Below are 17,806 nucleotides of genomic sequence, written 5' to 3'. Positions count from 1 at the left end.
AAAGGTTCACCTAGGACTGGCAGGCAGCAGTCCGGAGGCCAGACGCAAAGTGACAGACAAACTCCATTGTGATTTCAGTCAGATCAGTGACAACACTAACAGTTGCTTGCTACATAACCAGTCATTTAAATAGTCAAACTATCAATCCACCGCCACTATTTTTCTTATTGTCAGGGGTGCAAAGGAAGGGGCAGATTTAAGCCCCTTGCGGCTCTTTTACTCCGTTCTTGCGTGACGTTTGTGACGCAGCAGCTAAACAAAAGAGGCGCCATGGTGCGGCGTATAATATTATAACAACGTGACGCATTTGGGAGATGCATCCCGTTATAAAGCCCTGCGCCATCAGGGGGCGTTCCGGCGCAAGGGAGGGCATTCCTGCGCTGGAACACATCCTAAAAGTGGCTGAGGGAAATCTACAAAATTTCAATCAGTCACCTTTAGGACAATGATGCGTCACACAAACCCTGCACCTGCTTGAAGCAGACGTACGGCTTGACCCAGCATTGGGGAGATAGGGTACCCCAGAGCATTGCTGGAGCTGCGCCATTGTTGCGACGCAACTCCAGCAGTAAAGCTTCGGTGACGTTTTGGGCCCATGGTGCGCCGCATTGCAAATACGGCGCACCATTTTTGGTGGTGGTAGCGGGCCGCACAATTAATGGCGCATCCCTGCTACTTTGCAGGGATGCGACGGTAATTGCAATTCTGCCCCTTAGGGGCATACTTTGCCAGATCAAATGCGTCACGCAAAACTACCCTTGCGACACGGCAGATGCGCCTCATTTACAATGCGGCGCGCCCTGGCGCAAGGGTAGGCACTTGTGTGACGCATCTCATCACGTAAGAGCGGCGAATCGCTGGAGTCACGTTGCCAACGCAATGCAACTCCAGTAATGCTCAGGGCCACCCAATACTTAACATGCTGTGTCAGTCCTTACGCCTGCTTCAAGCAGGCATAAGGAATTGAATTGACGTAGCAGCGTCGCAGAAGTGCCTGCGTTAAATCTTGTAGATTTCACGCAGGCACTTTTGCGAGGCGCACTGCCGCCGGACCGCGCCCACCCTGCGTACTAGGAACGCACCCATTGTGGTGCAGGCCCATGGCTTTATAACGTGACGCATCTCCCTAGATGCGTCACGCTGTAAATGACTCGCAGGGATGCGCCACGTTTACATCGCTGTTGCGTCACGCAAGGCAACGTAAACGTGGCGCAAGGGGCTTGTAAATGTAATCTGCCCCCTAGTGTCTAGCATTACGCAGTTCTGTAAAGTACACTCATACATAATAGTTACTAAGGCCAATGAGACCACAAAATAGAAAACAAATAAGCATAGTAGCAACGCCACTGAGAAGGAGAGCAGTGCACCTGAAATGCACAGAAGATTTTGAAATATGATTTAACTACAATGTAATCGTCATCAGCGGCATTATTGGCTTGCTCCATGTAAAAAAAAAATATTTGCAATACAACAACACAGAGCAGGAGAAAACATAGTAGTGAGTGATATAGCTACTACTACTCACCAAGCCTGGGGATCTCCAAGCCGAGCTGGTCCAGCAGGTCGCGCTCCCGGTCCAGGAGGTCCGTCCAGCGGTGGGTGGCCTGGCTGTAGGTGCGCTGGACCCCGTAGAGGTGGGACATGGCCCAGCACACCTTCTCCCACCGCTTCCGGCGCTCCCGGATGTTGTAGCCGCCTGCCCCGATTCTGCCGCCTCCCGCGATGGTCCTGGGCAGGCGGCACTGGACGAAGTAGACCAGCGCGCCCACTTCCTCCGGGCTGAAGATCTCCCGTCGCGTCTCCTGCTCCCCCCTCACTCGACCGCATGCTGTCCTGGCACGGGGTCCAGGACTCCTCCTCCCCGCCGCCGCTGCGGCCCTCAAGTGCCTGGGCAGCTTCACGGCGCCTGGCTTCACCATGGTCTGGGCAGGTAAGGTAGGAAGTAGAAAATTAAGAAGGAATAGGATAGGGAAGAAGAAAAGAAAAGAGTTTAAAAAAGTAGTTTAAAAGTAAAGAAAAATAGCAGAAAAGACAAAAATATACAGCTAGGAAAAGAGAGGGATAGATAAGAAGCAAAATCGTTAAAAAAAAACTGAAAACAAGCAAAGGATGGCAAAGATAGCAAGAGGATTAAACACCATGCCCAGACACAGGAAATGAATGAAAAACAAGATGGCCGCCGCCCGTTCACAAGCGCAAAAGTAAGTTCCAACGAGATTTTCCTCGCGATCTCGTGCGAACTTGTACTCGCAATGCGCTAACTTGGCGAGATTATACATAGCGGGCGGAAACGGAACTACGTCACGCAAACAAAATGGCCGCGCCCGTACTCGACCTTGGGGTAAATTCGCGTGTTGCGCTGCAAGCGTCTCGCGAATACTGCAAAAAAACTTGCGAAACAACAAGCCGCAAAAAAATATAAAGCTCATTTGCACGAATTGGCCGCTTCCGCGGTCGATTTCGCACGACGCCGCGCCTCGCGAATAGCGCGAAAAAAACGAAAAACGATTTTTGCAAAAGCAAAAGCAATGAGCAGGTGCAAAAGGTCAACCTCATCATTTGTAACGATTCCCTGTAGTGCTTCCTGAGGAGGCCCTCCAGAATTCGGTTGCCTGCTTGCAACTATTGTGTGACCCTGCTCTGACCTTAACTGTATGCCACAAAGGTCCTGATTTACAGCTAAGGGAGCAGACAAGCAGGTGCCAGGCTGGAACTTCAAATTCAGTGACACATTAATTAGCCCCTAATTCATTATTGTCAGTTGGGGCAGGGCAGGTGTTGTTAAAAAACTAACCCCAAATTAATTCATGTCAGTTCAAGCAGGGCAGGTGGGCTTGCTTTTCCCCCGCATCTTCTACAGTGATGATGAACCAGAGGGTGGCATTGAAGTAACAGAGGGTGGCATGGGTCAAAGAGAGGGTGGCAGTGGTGAAACAGAGGGTGCTGGGAGGCTGTGATGATGAACCAGACGTAGAAACAACATAGTCGCGACCGTTGCGAGCCGACAAGTAAGTTCGCAATTGCGAACTAGTACCAAATCCTCGCAAACTGGCAGAAACACTTGCGAACACAAAAAAAAAAATCCGCAAATTCGCGAGAATTCGCGGATTTTGCGGATTGCGAGTTCGCAAAATTCCCGAACGCGAGATTCGCAAAATTCGCCCATACTTAATTAGGATGTATTATGCTCCATGCATCATTTATGTTATGTATGCGTCCAAATTCTATAATAGCGGCCCGTGTCCTGCGCATCCGTTGAAAAGCTCCCCGTCTAGTGGTATCTTTGTCATAATTCATTATGCAATTGAAATCCCCCATAATTATGCGCTCTCCTTCCGATTCCAACAGTTCCATGTTGAACCGGTCAATAATAGAAGGATCATCTGTATTCGGTCCATACATAACACAAAATACATAGTTACAGTTTTCCAAAACTAATTGAGCGATATCCCATCTTCCCCCATTATCCACTGCAGTTTTAACAAATTCTGCTCTAAATTATTTCTGTTTCAAAATAGCAACCCCTCGTATTGAGACATTCAATACTGAGCAAACTATTACATCATAGCCTAATTGCCCCAGTAGCTTTTGGTCTTTATGGGAAATGTGAGTCTCAGATAGTAAAGCTATTTGAGGGTTGTACGTTCTTATCTCCTCATAAACTAGACCTCTCTTATTTCTGCTATTGAGACCTGCTACATTCCATGCCAAACATCCCAATCGATATATCTCATTGATGTGTTGTTCCCTTCCATTCTAACAGTACAAATAGCTATCTCCCTATTACCAGATTTGAAAAATCTCATTCTCATGCTGTTAGTTTTAAAATGTTAAAAAAAATCCCCCCTCGTGAAACTAACCAGCCCTGCACCCACCCACCCCATACCCTACCCTCTTGTCCATTGAGGGAGGGTACCCCTCTATACCCTGCTGCCGCTGACTAGGCAGCCCTGCAGAGCAACAGCATCGGAGGTCACCCCTGCAACCCGACATGAATGCAAAAAGGAAAAGAGAAAAGAAAAAAAAGGAGAGAGAAAAAAATGTCTAAGAAATGTTCATTTCATTTATAGTTCATTGTAATTATACATAGCTGAAAAGGAAAAAAGAAATACCATATTGACTACGAGAGGACCTGACCTAAAAATCTCAAATTAGTAGAAAAAAAGGGTAAGAATAGAACAAATCAGATTCTATTAAATAATCCCTTCCTAATGCTGCATGTATGGGCATTAAGTTGCAGAGTTATTAATCTCAAAAACATACTGAGCAAACATCTTTTACCCCCCCACCATGACTTTAAGAAGTTAATTTAGAGAGTGCCTGCTGCGCTTCCTTGTCATCCGTAAAAAAATATGTATGACCGCCCTTTATTACTTTTAAACTAGCAGGTTCTTGAAGGAAGGCTTGCCCCCCCAGAGACTTAAACAGATCTATAAGCTGATGCAACTTCCAGCGTCTTCCCATCGTTGCTTTACTTAAATCGGATCGCACACAAAAGGAGACAGATTCTATTGTGACAGGGAAGTTAGGTCTACCTTTCAAGGAGACTGCCTGTCTCAATAAGAAATTCCTAAAATTCATCAAGAAAGGGCGAGGGAATTGGCTCCCCTTGTTTCTCTGGTTAAGCGGTAGTCTATAGACCCTTTGGAGTGTGAGTCCCAGTCCCAATCAGACAGAACTGGGAAGGCCTTCTGAAACAGTTGGACTACATATGCCCTCGGATCAGCTCCTTCAGAGCCTTCTGGTTATCCAAAGAGTCTGAGGTTTTGTCTCCTTTGCCGGTTCTCCATATCCTCCAATTTCATTTGTAAGCTCCCAATCTGTGCCTGAAGTGTATTTACCAAAGTCTCAGTATGGGCAGACGCTTCTTCAACCCCCACCACCCTTTGTTGCAGTTCTTCAATCTGATGGGTTATTCCACCAAGCTTGCCAGCCATCTCCTGTAAGGAATTTTGCATTTTACTATTGTCTTCCCTCAGCTGCAAGAAGTGCTGTTGTGCTTCTTGTCGTTGGTCAGTCAATGTCTGCAGTATCAGACTAAGTGGGGAATGAGTACCTACTGAATCATCAGGAGCAATAGCACTTGTTGTACTGGTTGTAGGCAGGGTTGTAAGTGGGGTGGCCACTTGGGTTAAATTAGAGGTTGATATATGGTTGTTTGCCCCTAGACCAACCACTGAAGAGGACCCTAGTGTAGTTGCTACTGCTACTGTTACTGATGTCATAGTTCTAGATGTGACTATAGATTGATTCCCTTCTGACAAAGTTGGTTTTGTACCTACATGCACGGTAGGTAGAGAAGGTAGAGGAGGTATGATAGAGCCAAAAGATAAGGGGAGGCCTTTCAAATAATCTCCCTCCGTAGGACTAGTGCCGGAGAGGCGTAGTGCCATATTCTTGACCCCACCTTTTGCTTGGATCCACTTACGGAGGGGGCTTATATTGACAATGAGTTTCCCGAGTAATGCTGAGGTAGAGATAGAATAATTAGCAATGTTGAGATTTTTCCTTTTCTTTAATTTGTTCTTTGCTTGGACCTTCCCCTTCTTACACCCGCAAAATCTAGCTGCATCTGCTGGGAAGCTAGCTGAATCTTTCACCTCTTCAGTAAATTCCTCATAGTCGTCGTTAGAACATACCTCGCCCCCTTCACCAGTTGCATCGATCATCTCTTCTGTAGCCAGGGATACCTTCTTTACCGGTAAATGCACCCCTGAATTTTCACCCTCATACTCAGTGGGAGATAGCACGGGAGGACACCCCAGATTAAATGTTTTTAAAGTCTCTGTCTGATCTGTTTCCAGAAGAGATTCGGATAGTGACTTATCTGACTTGTCTAATGGCTCTGTATATGTTTCTATCAGTTCAATAATTCCCAAGTCAATAGTATTCATTTTTTCCAAATTTCCGGGTTCTTTCTGACCCCACAAGCTTACATCCCCAGCCTTGATTGTTTTATCGCCTATGGCAAGCTTCAAAATATTAGGCACTTCTGAATGCTCAACTGATGGAGAACTAGGATTAGGGCGGTTACTTGTGGGCTGAGCCAGGGTAGCAACATGTTTGCAGATCTTCACTGGGGTGATGACTATTTCACAGAATCATCAAGATGTTTATTAGCGGCAACATTGTTTCCTGTAGTGAGCTTTCCACCATTAGCAGTCAAAGAGTCAGTCGAGGCAAGAAATAATGGAGCGCGGATCAGCTGCTTACCAGACTGCTGGTCATTTTTCCCCAGAGGTGGTAATACCATTCCTGCCTTTGCCGTTGTTGCCATTGCTGTGATGTCCGCTCCTTCAGTAATAGAGGCCTGCTCAGATGTGGAGGCATTTCTTCCCGCTTGGGTCCCCCTGGAGGCATTCTTGGGTACCATCCTAACTCGTCGTGCTATTTATGCAGCTGTTGGTTGAGCAGCAGGCGTCGAATTCTCACGCCTTTCTCAGGAGAATTTTTTTATTTTTCTGTATTTCTAATGTATTGACAAAGTATGAACTCTGTTGGTTTGTGTCAAACAGCTGCTTCTCAGTGAGACAGTTAAACACAGCTGTTGAAAAGTTATTTTTTTCTCTGGTGCTGAAAGTATGCATGTCACAGTCTATTTAAAAAAACTGAAGCATTTCAATGCAGTCAGATCTATCGTTCTATAATGTGTGTTTAGTTCAGCAACAACCAAATTCACTAAGATAATGTGATTGCCTGTTAATATCTAATACAATGTATCTAATGAAAATGCTGTAACATGTTGTATGTTAATCATAATTATTACAAAGTACACAATTTCGTTTTTGAGACCTATTTTATTCCTTTTGAATGTGAATTCTAATTTTATCTTTAGCAATGTGGCAATGTGCACATGTGTATAGTTTCTTACTTTGTCAATTTAATAGTAACATGTAGCTATGTAGCATATGTTATATAATTCATTTCTGGATTTTTTTTATTTAAGATTAATTAAATGACATTTTGCACAACAGAATGATGACAACAGAAAATAAACAACACATTGAGCTCATTCCAGACATTTACAGAAGGGCGTCATACACTCAGAACACACAATACAGTGCACTTAAGGCTAGCCATTCTTACACAAAAAGCGCAATCGCTATTTACTCACACAAGTACCACCGATGTTAAATCACAAACCACATAGACATTTAAACACACATTTAACTCACAAATCTACACTTAGGAAATAAACAATAGTCAGCCCACAGACTGTACTGAAACCAAACCGTTTGCAAATACTAGTTGTAAGTCATATATACAAGAAAAGCTTCTCAAAAGTAGCCCAAAAAGACTGCACAAAAACAGCCCAAAGACTGTTCCAATGTCAAGAAGCCAAAATACACCGAATTCACTAGTGTTCGCTGGCAGAACACCCAAAAATAAAATGCTCTGTATATCTCCACTTATAAAAGTGTGCAGAAATAGGATCATTTTTATGTACATATTTTAATTCCTTGCGGTACGGAGTCACCAAGGAAGAAATACGTTTTTTTATACCTAAACCTATTTAAGTATCCCTTCTAGGGGTGGCAGCTGATTGCTTCACATCCCATTATGGTACCTCCAGAAAGCAACACATTCTTCGATGTGCGCTTGAAACAGGCTTGCCAAAAATATTGCAGAATATGCAATATTATACACAAAGTAGCACTTAAGTAATGTGCCGTTCAAATTTTATAAAAAGTAGAGAAAAGTCTCCTCATTACCTGCCTACACAAATTGCAATACATAAATTTCCATATCCCATAATCTTTGGCCAAAACCAAAGCAAATCCCATGTCGACGACCTTACCAAAGCACAAATCTCCAAAGCACAAAACTCTTAAAGCACAAATCTCTAACCTCTCACCGAAATCTCCAAAGCACAAATCTCCAACCTCTCACTGCCAAGTTCTGAATGACCTAACGGTCGTTATTAGAATACTCACACCAAAAATGTTCTCAGTCAGGAGCGGTAAACATTTGGAGGATCAAACCAGGAAGACCTAAAATATACTGGGTTGCAAAGACAGAGAATGTCCAGAATCTCCGTGCACATGGTACCTCCTTAGTAGATTTCTGCCCTGTCCTCCATAGTAGATTCCTGCCTCCTGTCAAGACTCCCTTGGATTGCCGCTTCGCTGAGGAGGTCCACGTTGAGCTCCATTTGTTGAAAATAGAAACCTTCTCAGGGGTCTTACTGATACACCTGGTCCTTTTAAACCAACAAAGAAGAGATTGGCAGAGAAGCTGTGATATCAAAAGACATATTTGTTAACCTCAGATGAGGGAGACTATGTCACATAGTACTCTCAGGTAAATGTAGGAGGCATTCTAAGGTGTACAGAAAACAGGGGCCTTATATATGGCTAGGTTTACATAGTCAGCATAAAACCAAGGGGAGGTCCTGGCATGTAACAGTATGCAAAATGACTAGTATGGGCATGCAAGATTTGCTTGCTCAACAAAGTGGGAGGAAAGTCATTTCTCCCTACTTCATCTAGAATAGCCTGACAGTTATAACTTAAGAGCAGGTGCATTCTACTTGCTAGGCCCTTCTGAGCATGTGCAATGCTCTGGAAGAGGGAGAAAGCACATGGTAAGCACATGGTGAACATAAATGGCTGCCAAGCACAAAATGGCTTTCAGCTCATGCTAACCGATCCCTGCAATATTTAACATAGTGTTAAAGCTCTAAATGTCAAAATACTTAGTTATATATTGGACCGTGGTATGCTGAATTATGAAGTGGTAATTATGCGATATACACCAGTAAATGCCACTGAATAGGCAGTACATAATTGGCTAATGTCCATCTTTTCAAAATCTAAAATGTAGTGATGTAGTTTTCTGCAAACCTTTGTTGTGTTCTTGTCAAGGGACTTAGGCATAGGTAACTATAGGTTTTATTGCTGTTCTCTACCTATTTCCATTTAATTAAAGGGGTTTATAAGGTAGTGAAATCTACTTATATTTCTAGGTGTTTCTATGCCATGAGTATTGTAATATGTGAGGTCATAAGCAGTGAATAACTGCTGAATTTTTATTGTTTTGTACGAGGGAAATCTGATGCAAACTATAACATCCCTGTAACCGTTGTTTTTTCAGTCAATATATATAACCAAAGGTTACAGGGACATTATAGTTAGGCTCAGATTTCACAACCAGAAAACCTGAGAAATTCATCAGTTATAGTTAGCTGCGCTAACTATTACTTGCTTCACGCAAAGCACTGCTCATGACCTCATATATTACATCACTCATGACATCTCAAATTACATCACTCATGACATCACTGATGGCATCATGTGAGTGTTTATGAGTGTTAAATATATATACAAAGTTGTAATGATGTATCAGTTGGTGTATGAGTGTGTGTATGGATGAGTCAGTGGGTGCATGCCTGACTGTATAAGTGAGCGATGAGGTGTTTCAGTGAATGTATGGGTTATTGATTAGGTTGTGTGAATGTCTGTATCATTCTTTCATTTGGTGTCTAAGTGGCTGTATGGGTTGGTGAGTGGCTGTATAGGCGATTGTTTGGTTGTCTGAGTACCTGTATGGTTATATGAGTGTCTGTGTGGTTGGGTGAGGGTGTGTGTGACTGCCTGCATGCATGAGTGAGTGGGTGAGTCAGTGGCTGTTTGGGTTAGTGATTGTATAAGTGAAGGGCTGTATAAGTGACTGAGTGTGAAGAGGGGTCTGTTGGTGAGTGAATGGGTGTTTTTCAAAAAAAGGAAGCTACACCCTAGGCACTATTTACTTTTTAACTTAATGGTGTATCATGTGTCACAAAACATTACAACTAGCCTCCCCTCTTTTAATTAATGGGGTAGGAGATACATCCACATTGTGCCATAATTTAAAATTTGCCCTGTCCCTATTCATAAAATAACAGCTGTGAGACAACAGACAACACGCACAAAAGTGTCACGTTCGGACAAAAGAAAAAAGTGTGTGTGAGCGAGACGGCACCTCACGGGCGAACCATCAACGGGAACCTGACAGGTACTCAGCAGGATTGCCCTGCTCTCATCATTGGTACCGTCAAGCTCAAAAATATATGTGTCCAATTAAACAAACAAAAATAGTGTTTGTGGATACATGCAGTGTAAACAAACAACAATGACAAAAATTGAAGTCAATACAACATAAACACCACAAGCAACACAGATATCCAATTTTATTCTTTCTCCTTAGTGTTGGTTGTGGAATATTAAAAAAGTGAATATGGTTACTACTTATCCAACCATACTCCACTTGCCACTGAGTGAATGGGTGTGTCAGTAGTATATGGATGAGAACCTGTATATGTGGAAGGCAATATACGTGAGTTTTGGAGTATATAAATGACTGTGTGTGTGAGGGATTGTGATAGTGGCTGTATGGGTGAGTGTTTGTTTGTGTGACTATATGGGTTAGCAAGTATGTTTTAGTATCTTTATGAATAAGTGAGTGGGTTTGTTTATAACTGTATAGGTGAGTAAGTGGCTGTGTGATTGATTCAATGGGTGACTGAGTAGGTGTGTGAGTAGCTCTGCGGGTGACTGACAGGGTGTGAGTGGCTGTATGGGTGTTTAAGTTGGTGTATGAGTGGCTGTGTGGGTAACTGAGTGGATATGTGTGTGTAGGCCTATGAATCAGTGAGTGGATGTGTAAGTACTGGTATGTATATGTCAATGGTTTTCAGAATGCGAGTGTGAAGTTGGAGTGCTCAAGATTGGATAAAACTGTTTTCACCAAAATGAATAGGAAGTCCCCACCCATATATTTTTCTTGAATGTTCCATTCAATCGGGAATAATTTGGAGCAGGTGTGTGTGCAGTGGAGAACTCATTGTGGAAGTTAGCTGCCTTTTTTTAGTTTTTAGGAGAAAATGACAGCAGGAGATACAGTGGAGAACCAGCTTCAGCAGGAGGCAGAGCAGAAGATTGAGGAAGTGGAGGGAGGAGAAGAAGAAGATGAAGAGCCCCAGCTGAAGAAGAGCAGTATAGCTTGGGATATTTTCACCATCCCATCTCGGGAGACTAAGACAGATGCAAATGTTCCCTCTGCAACAAGACATCGTCTAGAAGTTCCAACAAAAAGTACTTATGTGGTACGACATCTATGCAATATCAGCTTGAAACATACCACCATAATGATTTAAAAAGAGGAAAGAAAGCCAGAGAAGATGTGGCACCATCAACATCATCTAGTACTCCACCTGTTCCTGTTAAAAGGTGCCGGCTGAAATACAAACCCATCAATGAGTTAGTCCCAGAATTTAGAAGGATGGCTATGTATTGCATGGACTGATCAAAGGTATACACCTGTTACAACGCAACTTTTACAACTACCTACCATTACAACGCAACTTTTATAACGCATACCATTACAACGCATTGCGCTGGGGGGCGCTCTAGGATAGGGAATAAGTTTAATTTACTATCCAACACCTTCCCTAGTGTCCACGGGGACTGGAGTTGGAATAGTAAATTATACTTACCACTATCCAGCACCTCTAAGCGCTATGCGTTGTAATGGTATGCGTTGTAATGGTCGCGTTGTAATGGTAGGTAGTTGTAATGGTATGCGTTATAACGTCATACATCCCTGTTCAAATATTGTATCAGCTTTAAAAAATGCAGCAAAGGAGCACATGTGTTATTTTTTTGTATGCAGTCCTTACATTGTGCAGTTTGTTTCTGATGCTTTTTATACCATGTTTACCATTTCTTTGGAAAGAAAAAAAGAAAAAAAGGAAAAAGAAAAGAAATTCTAAAAAAGAGAAAAAATGGTTATTATTAGAATTGCATTTCATGGTTAAAGAATATTAGCTAAATAAATGTATAACTGCATGGGCAGTGCCTGAGTGATTGGGTGACTGCAAAGGTAGTGTCTGGGAGATGCGATAACTGCATGTTGAGTGCCTGGGTGATTAAAGGAGTGCATGTATAGCGCTTGGGTGATTGGATGAGTGCATAAATAATGGGGAGTGGAAAGAGTGGAAATGCAGAGTCTGGGTGATCGTATGAGTGCAATTGCACTGCCAAGATGATTAGATTATAGCGTGTGCAGTTCCTGAGTGAAATGTAAAGTGCAAGTGTAGTGCCTGGGTGAATGCATGAATGTAAGTGCAGTACTGGGTAATTGCATGACTGCCTGGGAAAGGTGTGAGTGACTGTATGAGTACAAGTGCACTGACTGGATGATTGCATGTGTGCAGGTTCAGTGCCTGGATGATTGGATGAGTGCAAGTGCAGTGCCAGGGTGAATGGATGATGGAAAATGTAGTACCTGGGTGAATGTATGAGTACAAGTGCTGTGCATGAATCACTGGATGAGTGAAAAAACAGTGCCACAGTCAATGGGTAAGTATGAGTGTAGTGCATGGGTGAATGAATGAATGAGTGCATGGATAGTGCCTAGGCAAATGGGTGAGTGCATGAGTAGAGCCTGGTTGATTGGGTGAGTGCATGGGTAGTGCCCTGGTGAATGGATGAGTGCATGCATCATGCCTGAATGAAAGGAGGAGTGCATGGGTGATTGGGTGAGTACATGGATAGTGCCTGGTTGATTGGGTGAGTACATGGATAGTGTCTGGGTGATTGCATGGGTTCATGGGTAGGGCCTGGGTCAGTGTATTAGTGCATGAATAGCATCTGAGGGAATGGATGAGTGCATGGAAAATGGCTGGGTGAATGAATTAGTGCATGGGTAGTGCCATCATGAATAGATGAATGGATGAGTGCATTGTTAGTGCCTGGGATAATAGATGAGTGCAAGGATAGTGCCTCGGTGACTGCATGAGTGCAAGGGTAGTGCCTGAGTTAATGGATAAGTGCATGGAGTATACCTGGGTGATTGATGAGTACAAGGGTAGTGCCTGGTGATTACATGAGTGCATTTGTAGTGCCTGGGTGATCGGATGAGTGCATGGGTAGTATCTGGGTGAATAATGAGTGCATGGGTATTGCTTGGGTGACTGTATGACTAAATGGGTAGTACTTAGGTGATTGTATGAGTATACGAGTAGTGCAAGGGTGATTGCATGTGTGCATGGATACTAGTGCTTGGGTGATTGGATCAGTGCATGAATAGCATCTGGGTGATTGCATCAGTACACGGGTAGTGCCTGAGTGATTGGTTGACTGCAAGGGTAGTGCCTGGGTGATTGGATGTGTGTATGGGCAGTGCCTGTTTAATTGCATGAGTACATGGATAGTGCATGTGTGATTGGATGAGTGCATGTGTGGTGCTTGGGTGATGTCATGAGTGCATGGGTTCTGCCTGGGTAATTGCCTGAGTGCCTGGGTAGTGTCTGAGTGAATGGATTACTGCATGAGTAGTGCTTGAGTGAATATATAACTGTAGGGGTAGTGTCTGGGTGATTCAATGAGTGCACGAGTAGTGCCTGGGTGAATGGATGAGTATATGGGTAGTGACTGAGTGAATGTATTAGTGTATGAGTAGTGCCTGGGTGATTGGATTAGTGCATTTATAGTATATCAGTGAATGCATGAGTGCAAGGGTACTGCCTGGGTCATTGGATACGTGCATGGGCAGTGCCTGAGTGAATGGATCACAGCATGAGTAGTGTCTGAGTGAATGGATGACTATATTGGTAGTGGCTGTGTGACTGGATGAGTTCATGAGTAGTACTTGAGTGAATGGATGAGTGCTAGGATAGTGTCTAAGTGAATGGAGTGCCAAGGTGGTGCCTGAGTGAATGTTTGAAATAGTGCATGAGTACTGCCTGGGTGACTGGATGAGTGCATGGGTAGTGCCTAGGTGATTGGATGAGTGCATGGGTAATGCCTGAGTGAATGGATGAGTGCAAAGGGAGTTCCTGGGTGATTAGATGTGTATATGTAGTGTCTGGGCGAATGGATAAGTGCAAGTATAGTGCCTGGGTGATTGCATGATTGCATAGGAGCTGCTTGAGTGAATGCATGACTCTATGGATACTGCCTGGGTGATCTGAACACTGCAAGTATAGTGCCTGGGTGAATGGATGACTGCAAGTGGAGTGCCTGGATGAATGACCAAGTGTATATGTAGTGCCTAGGTGATTCCATAACTTCATTAGTAGTGAGTAAGGGAAGGGATGAATATATGCGAAGCACGTGGACGATTGGATGAGTGCCTGAGTAGTGGCTGGAAGATTGGATCAATTAAAGTGCAGTACATGAGTTATTGGATGAGTGCCTAGGTAGTGGCTTGGGTTTGAACAATGCAACTGTTATGCCTGGGAGATGGGATGAGTATATGAGTAGTGACTCGATGAATCCATCAATAGATTAGTGATTTGACACACAATATATCTCGACCTCCAACCACTGTGAAAAAATATAAACATACAAAAATGTATTATAATTTTATTTTGAAAATTAATCAACCAAACAATATACAATAGTTTTTTAACCAAAACTCTAATTCTACAAAGACATATGTTTTTATAATTTTTTACTGTTTTCAGCTTTCTTGGGTCACTTTCAACAGAGCTTGGTATGAAGCATCATCATTGAACAGTGGGAAAAATCAGTCAATGGATTGTAAAAAAGAAAACAAATACGCACAGTACATCATTACAACGTATGTCATATTGTTGACTGCACTGACTACAAGTTTTTTACTACTGGCTTGCTGATAGGTTACTTCCTTTCTGAAAGCAACTGTGTGCTAAAATTGTTTCTGACATTTTATATCTGGTACAAAATGTCCAACAATTATGGAGCAGTCTTCATTTTTTAACATCCTTTTGTAAACATCATCCCTGTTAGGCCATATCATGTTTAAAATGTTCTTAGTCCATGTACAAAAAACATAACACATATTACTATGTAGAAGGTGCTGTAGCAGAAACAAAAGGGAACATTTAGTTTAGTGGTGAAAAGACTTTTCACATACAATTTAAGGCTACTGGTATTATAGTACATCCAGTTATCTTTTATCTGTATTAATACAATGTAGTCCTCAAATGTTTTATACATTCCTTTCCCACAGTTGAAAAGAGTCCTTCATTTCTAACAGCTTGCTGTAGACAATACCCCTAATAGGCTCGATAATGTCTTAGAAATACATAATCCATGTATATGTGAACACAATGCTAAATTTTCTTATCCAAGATTCTCCTTTGAACTTTGGTTCTAGAAATAGCAGATATGAGTTTGGTCACTTTTTTGGTAGTCTTGATTTGAAAGTCACGTACATTTTTTTAAAGACCTCAAGTGTGCTTTAGTCCACAGATTCAAAAGCATATCTATTTCTGTATGACATTTCTTTTTTTAAGCAACAGCCAATAATAGGACTTCTTGCGAAGGCATCCAAAACACTACCTAATTTTATTCACTTTCATGCTGAAAGCTTCCAATGAAATACATAAATTGTTTTAAAGACCTCCATTTTAACTTTTTTTCATTTGGAAAATGACCTCATTCAGCTGACTTCTATTGCTCCTTCACTTCAAAATGTTTATAGTGTGGCTTGTGGGGCACAGCTATGTCTGTTGGGTTGAAGAGGCTGCAAAATACAGAGGTATTGACAGGGACTTGGGTTTGCCAATTGTGCTGATTACTTGGTTTGGCTGGAGAGGATTAAAGTTTAATCAATTACTGGTTTTGGTTGAATACATTGTGGATTGGCAAGATCTTTGCAAAAACAACAGTTGATGGACAGAATGCAAAACAACGTCATACATTCACCCCAGTACAGAGATCTGGGCCTAAATCCATCGTTTTTATGCACTCCACACCACCCCAGTTCAGACATGGCCATATGCAAATCATCCTTGACCCTGTGCCTCAAGGGAACAGTCCAGCCCGAACTGCCAAGCCATGTCTTTCCTGGACCGGAATCAAGCATCCTAGGACCTGTTTCTGGCTATCAGCCGTCTTCAGCCAGGATAGCTTGACTCCAGTGGTGTGAAGAGCATGGAACTCACGTCTGAGCATATCAATCCCATTCGGGGTGACAAATGCAAAAACAACAGTTGATGGACAGAATGCAGAACAATATCATACATTCACCCCAGTACAGAGATCTGGGCCTAAATCCATCGTTTTTTTGCACTCCACACCACCCCAGTTCAGACATGGCCATATGCAAATCAGCCTTGACCCTGTGCTTCATTGTGGTATTGGGTTTCGTCAGGTCTACATACTCCGGAAAACTCTCAAACACCATAAAATAGAAGTTGGCACGGAAACTGGAAATGCAAAAGACAAGTTTATTAAGACCTCATGGGGTGGTGGTACATTCCTACAGCACCCTTCGGCAATGCAAGAAGTATCACACCGAACATCGGTGTGCGACCTCTTTTATACAATTTAACAGTAATAAAAAGGTAGGCGGTATACTCGTTTCACAATTTAGGTACATATAAGGAAATTTTTGGAGCACAGCCAACATGTGGGAGGAGTTTGGTACCACTGGTCAGTTTGGGGAACATTCCTAAGAGGTGACCACTCATTAATCCAAATGTTCGAGTACGTGGGCTTGACCAGTGCTAAAAATAGCCTCTTGCTCGGCAGGGAAATTGGTCATTGGTACAGAGGAAGGACAAAAGGGCATGCTCACCACGAGGCCGCATGATCATACAAAATGGAAGCCAACAAATACAAAATGGCCCCGCACGTTTGGTCAAGTTAACGACAAGAATTTGTGTAGCTGAGCTAAATGCTAACTCAAGTGCTGCCAAATTACGACATCATGGGAACAGTTCAGCCCGAACTGCCAAGCCATGTCTTTCCTGGACCGGAATCAAGCATCCTAGGACCCGTTTCTGGCTATCAGCCGTCTTCAGCCAGGATAGCTTAAATCCAGTGGTGTGGAGAGCATGGGACTCACGTCTGAGCATACCCATTCCACTCGAGGTGTCAAATGCAAAAACAACAGTTGATGGACAGAATGCAGAACAATGTCATACATTGACCCCAGTACAGAGATCTGGGCCTAAATCCATCGTTTTTATGCACTCCACACCACCCCAGTTCAGACATGGCCAAAGGCAAATCAGCCTTGACCCTGTGCCTCATGGGAACAGTCCAGCCCAACTGCCAAGCTATGTCTTTCCTGGACCGGAATTAAGCATCCTAGGACCGGTTTCTGGCTATCAGCCATCTTCAGCCAGGATAGCTTGACTCCAGTGGTGTGGAGAGCATGGGACTCAAGTTTGAGCATACCCATCGCACTCGGGGTGACAAATGCCAAAGCAACAGTTGATGGACAGAATGTCATACATTCACCCCAGTACAGAGATCTGGGCCTAAATCCATCGTTTTTTTGCACTCCACACCAAGCCAGTTGGGTATGATCAGACGTGAGTCCCATGCATGTTTCAGATGTTGCAAGGAGGGGTAGAGTAGGAGAGAGTCTAGAAAGGGGTATTTTGGGGGTCATAGTAGTGGTCTGGGGTTTGAGGTAAATGAGATAGTGGATGTAGAGGATATATTGATAGATGTATGGGGAGAGAGATAGGGTAGTGCATTGGTAAGAGTAATAGAAAGAAGTTTGAGATGAGTCAGATAGTTGGGCTAAAATATATATTAAGAGAAGAATAGGCAAGTAAATAGGGTAATGCATTGGAAATGCTACATTAGAAGAAAGTGATTGTTAGGTTTTGGGGTCTCTAGTTGGCACAGGTAGGTACTTGTGACAAATAGGGGCCCTTGCCACTAGTCAGGGTAAGCAGGTACACTCCCAAAATAACCCCTGCTCATCCCCTTGGTAGCTTGGCATGAGCAGACATGCTTATCCCAGAGGCAATGTGTAAATCATTTGTGAACACATACAGTGATCAAGTGACAACACTACAGATGGACACCACACCAGTTGTATA

Source organism: Lissotriton vulgaris, chromosome 10 (genome assembly GCF_964263255.1).
Source record: "Lissotriton vulgaris chromosome 10, aLisVul1.2, whole genome shotgun sequence".
Classification (NCBI taxonomy): Eukaryota; Metazoa; Chordata; class Amphibia; order Caudata; family Salamandridae; genus Lissotriton; species Lissotriton vulgaris.
This window is presented reverse-complemented; position numbering follows the sequence as displayed.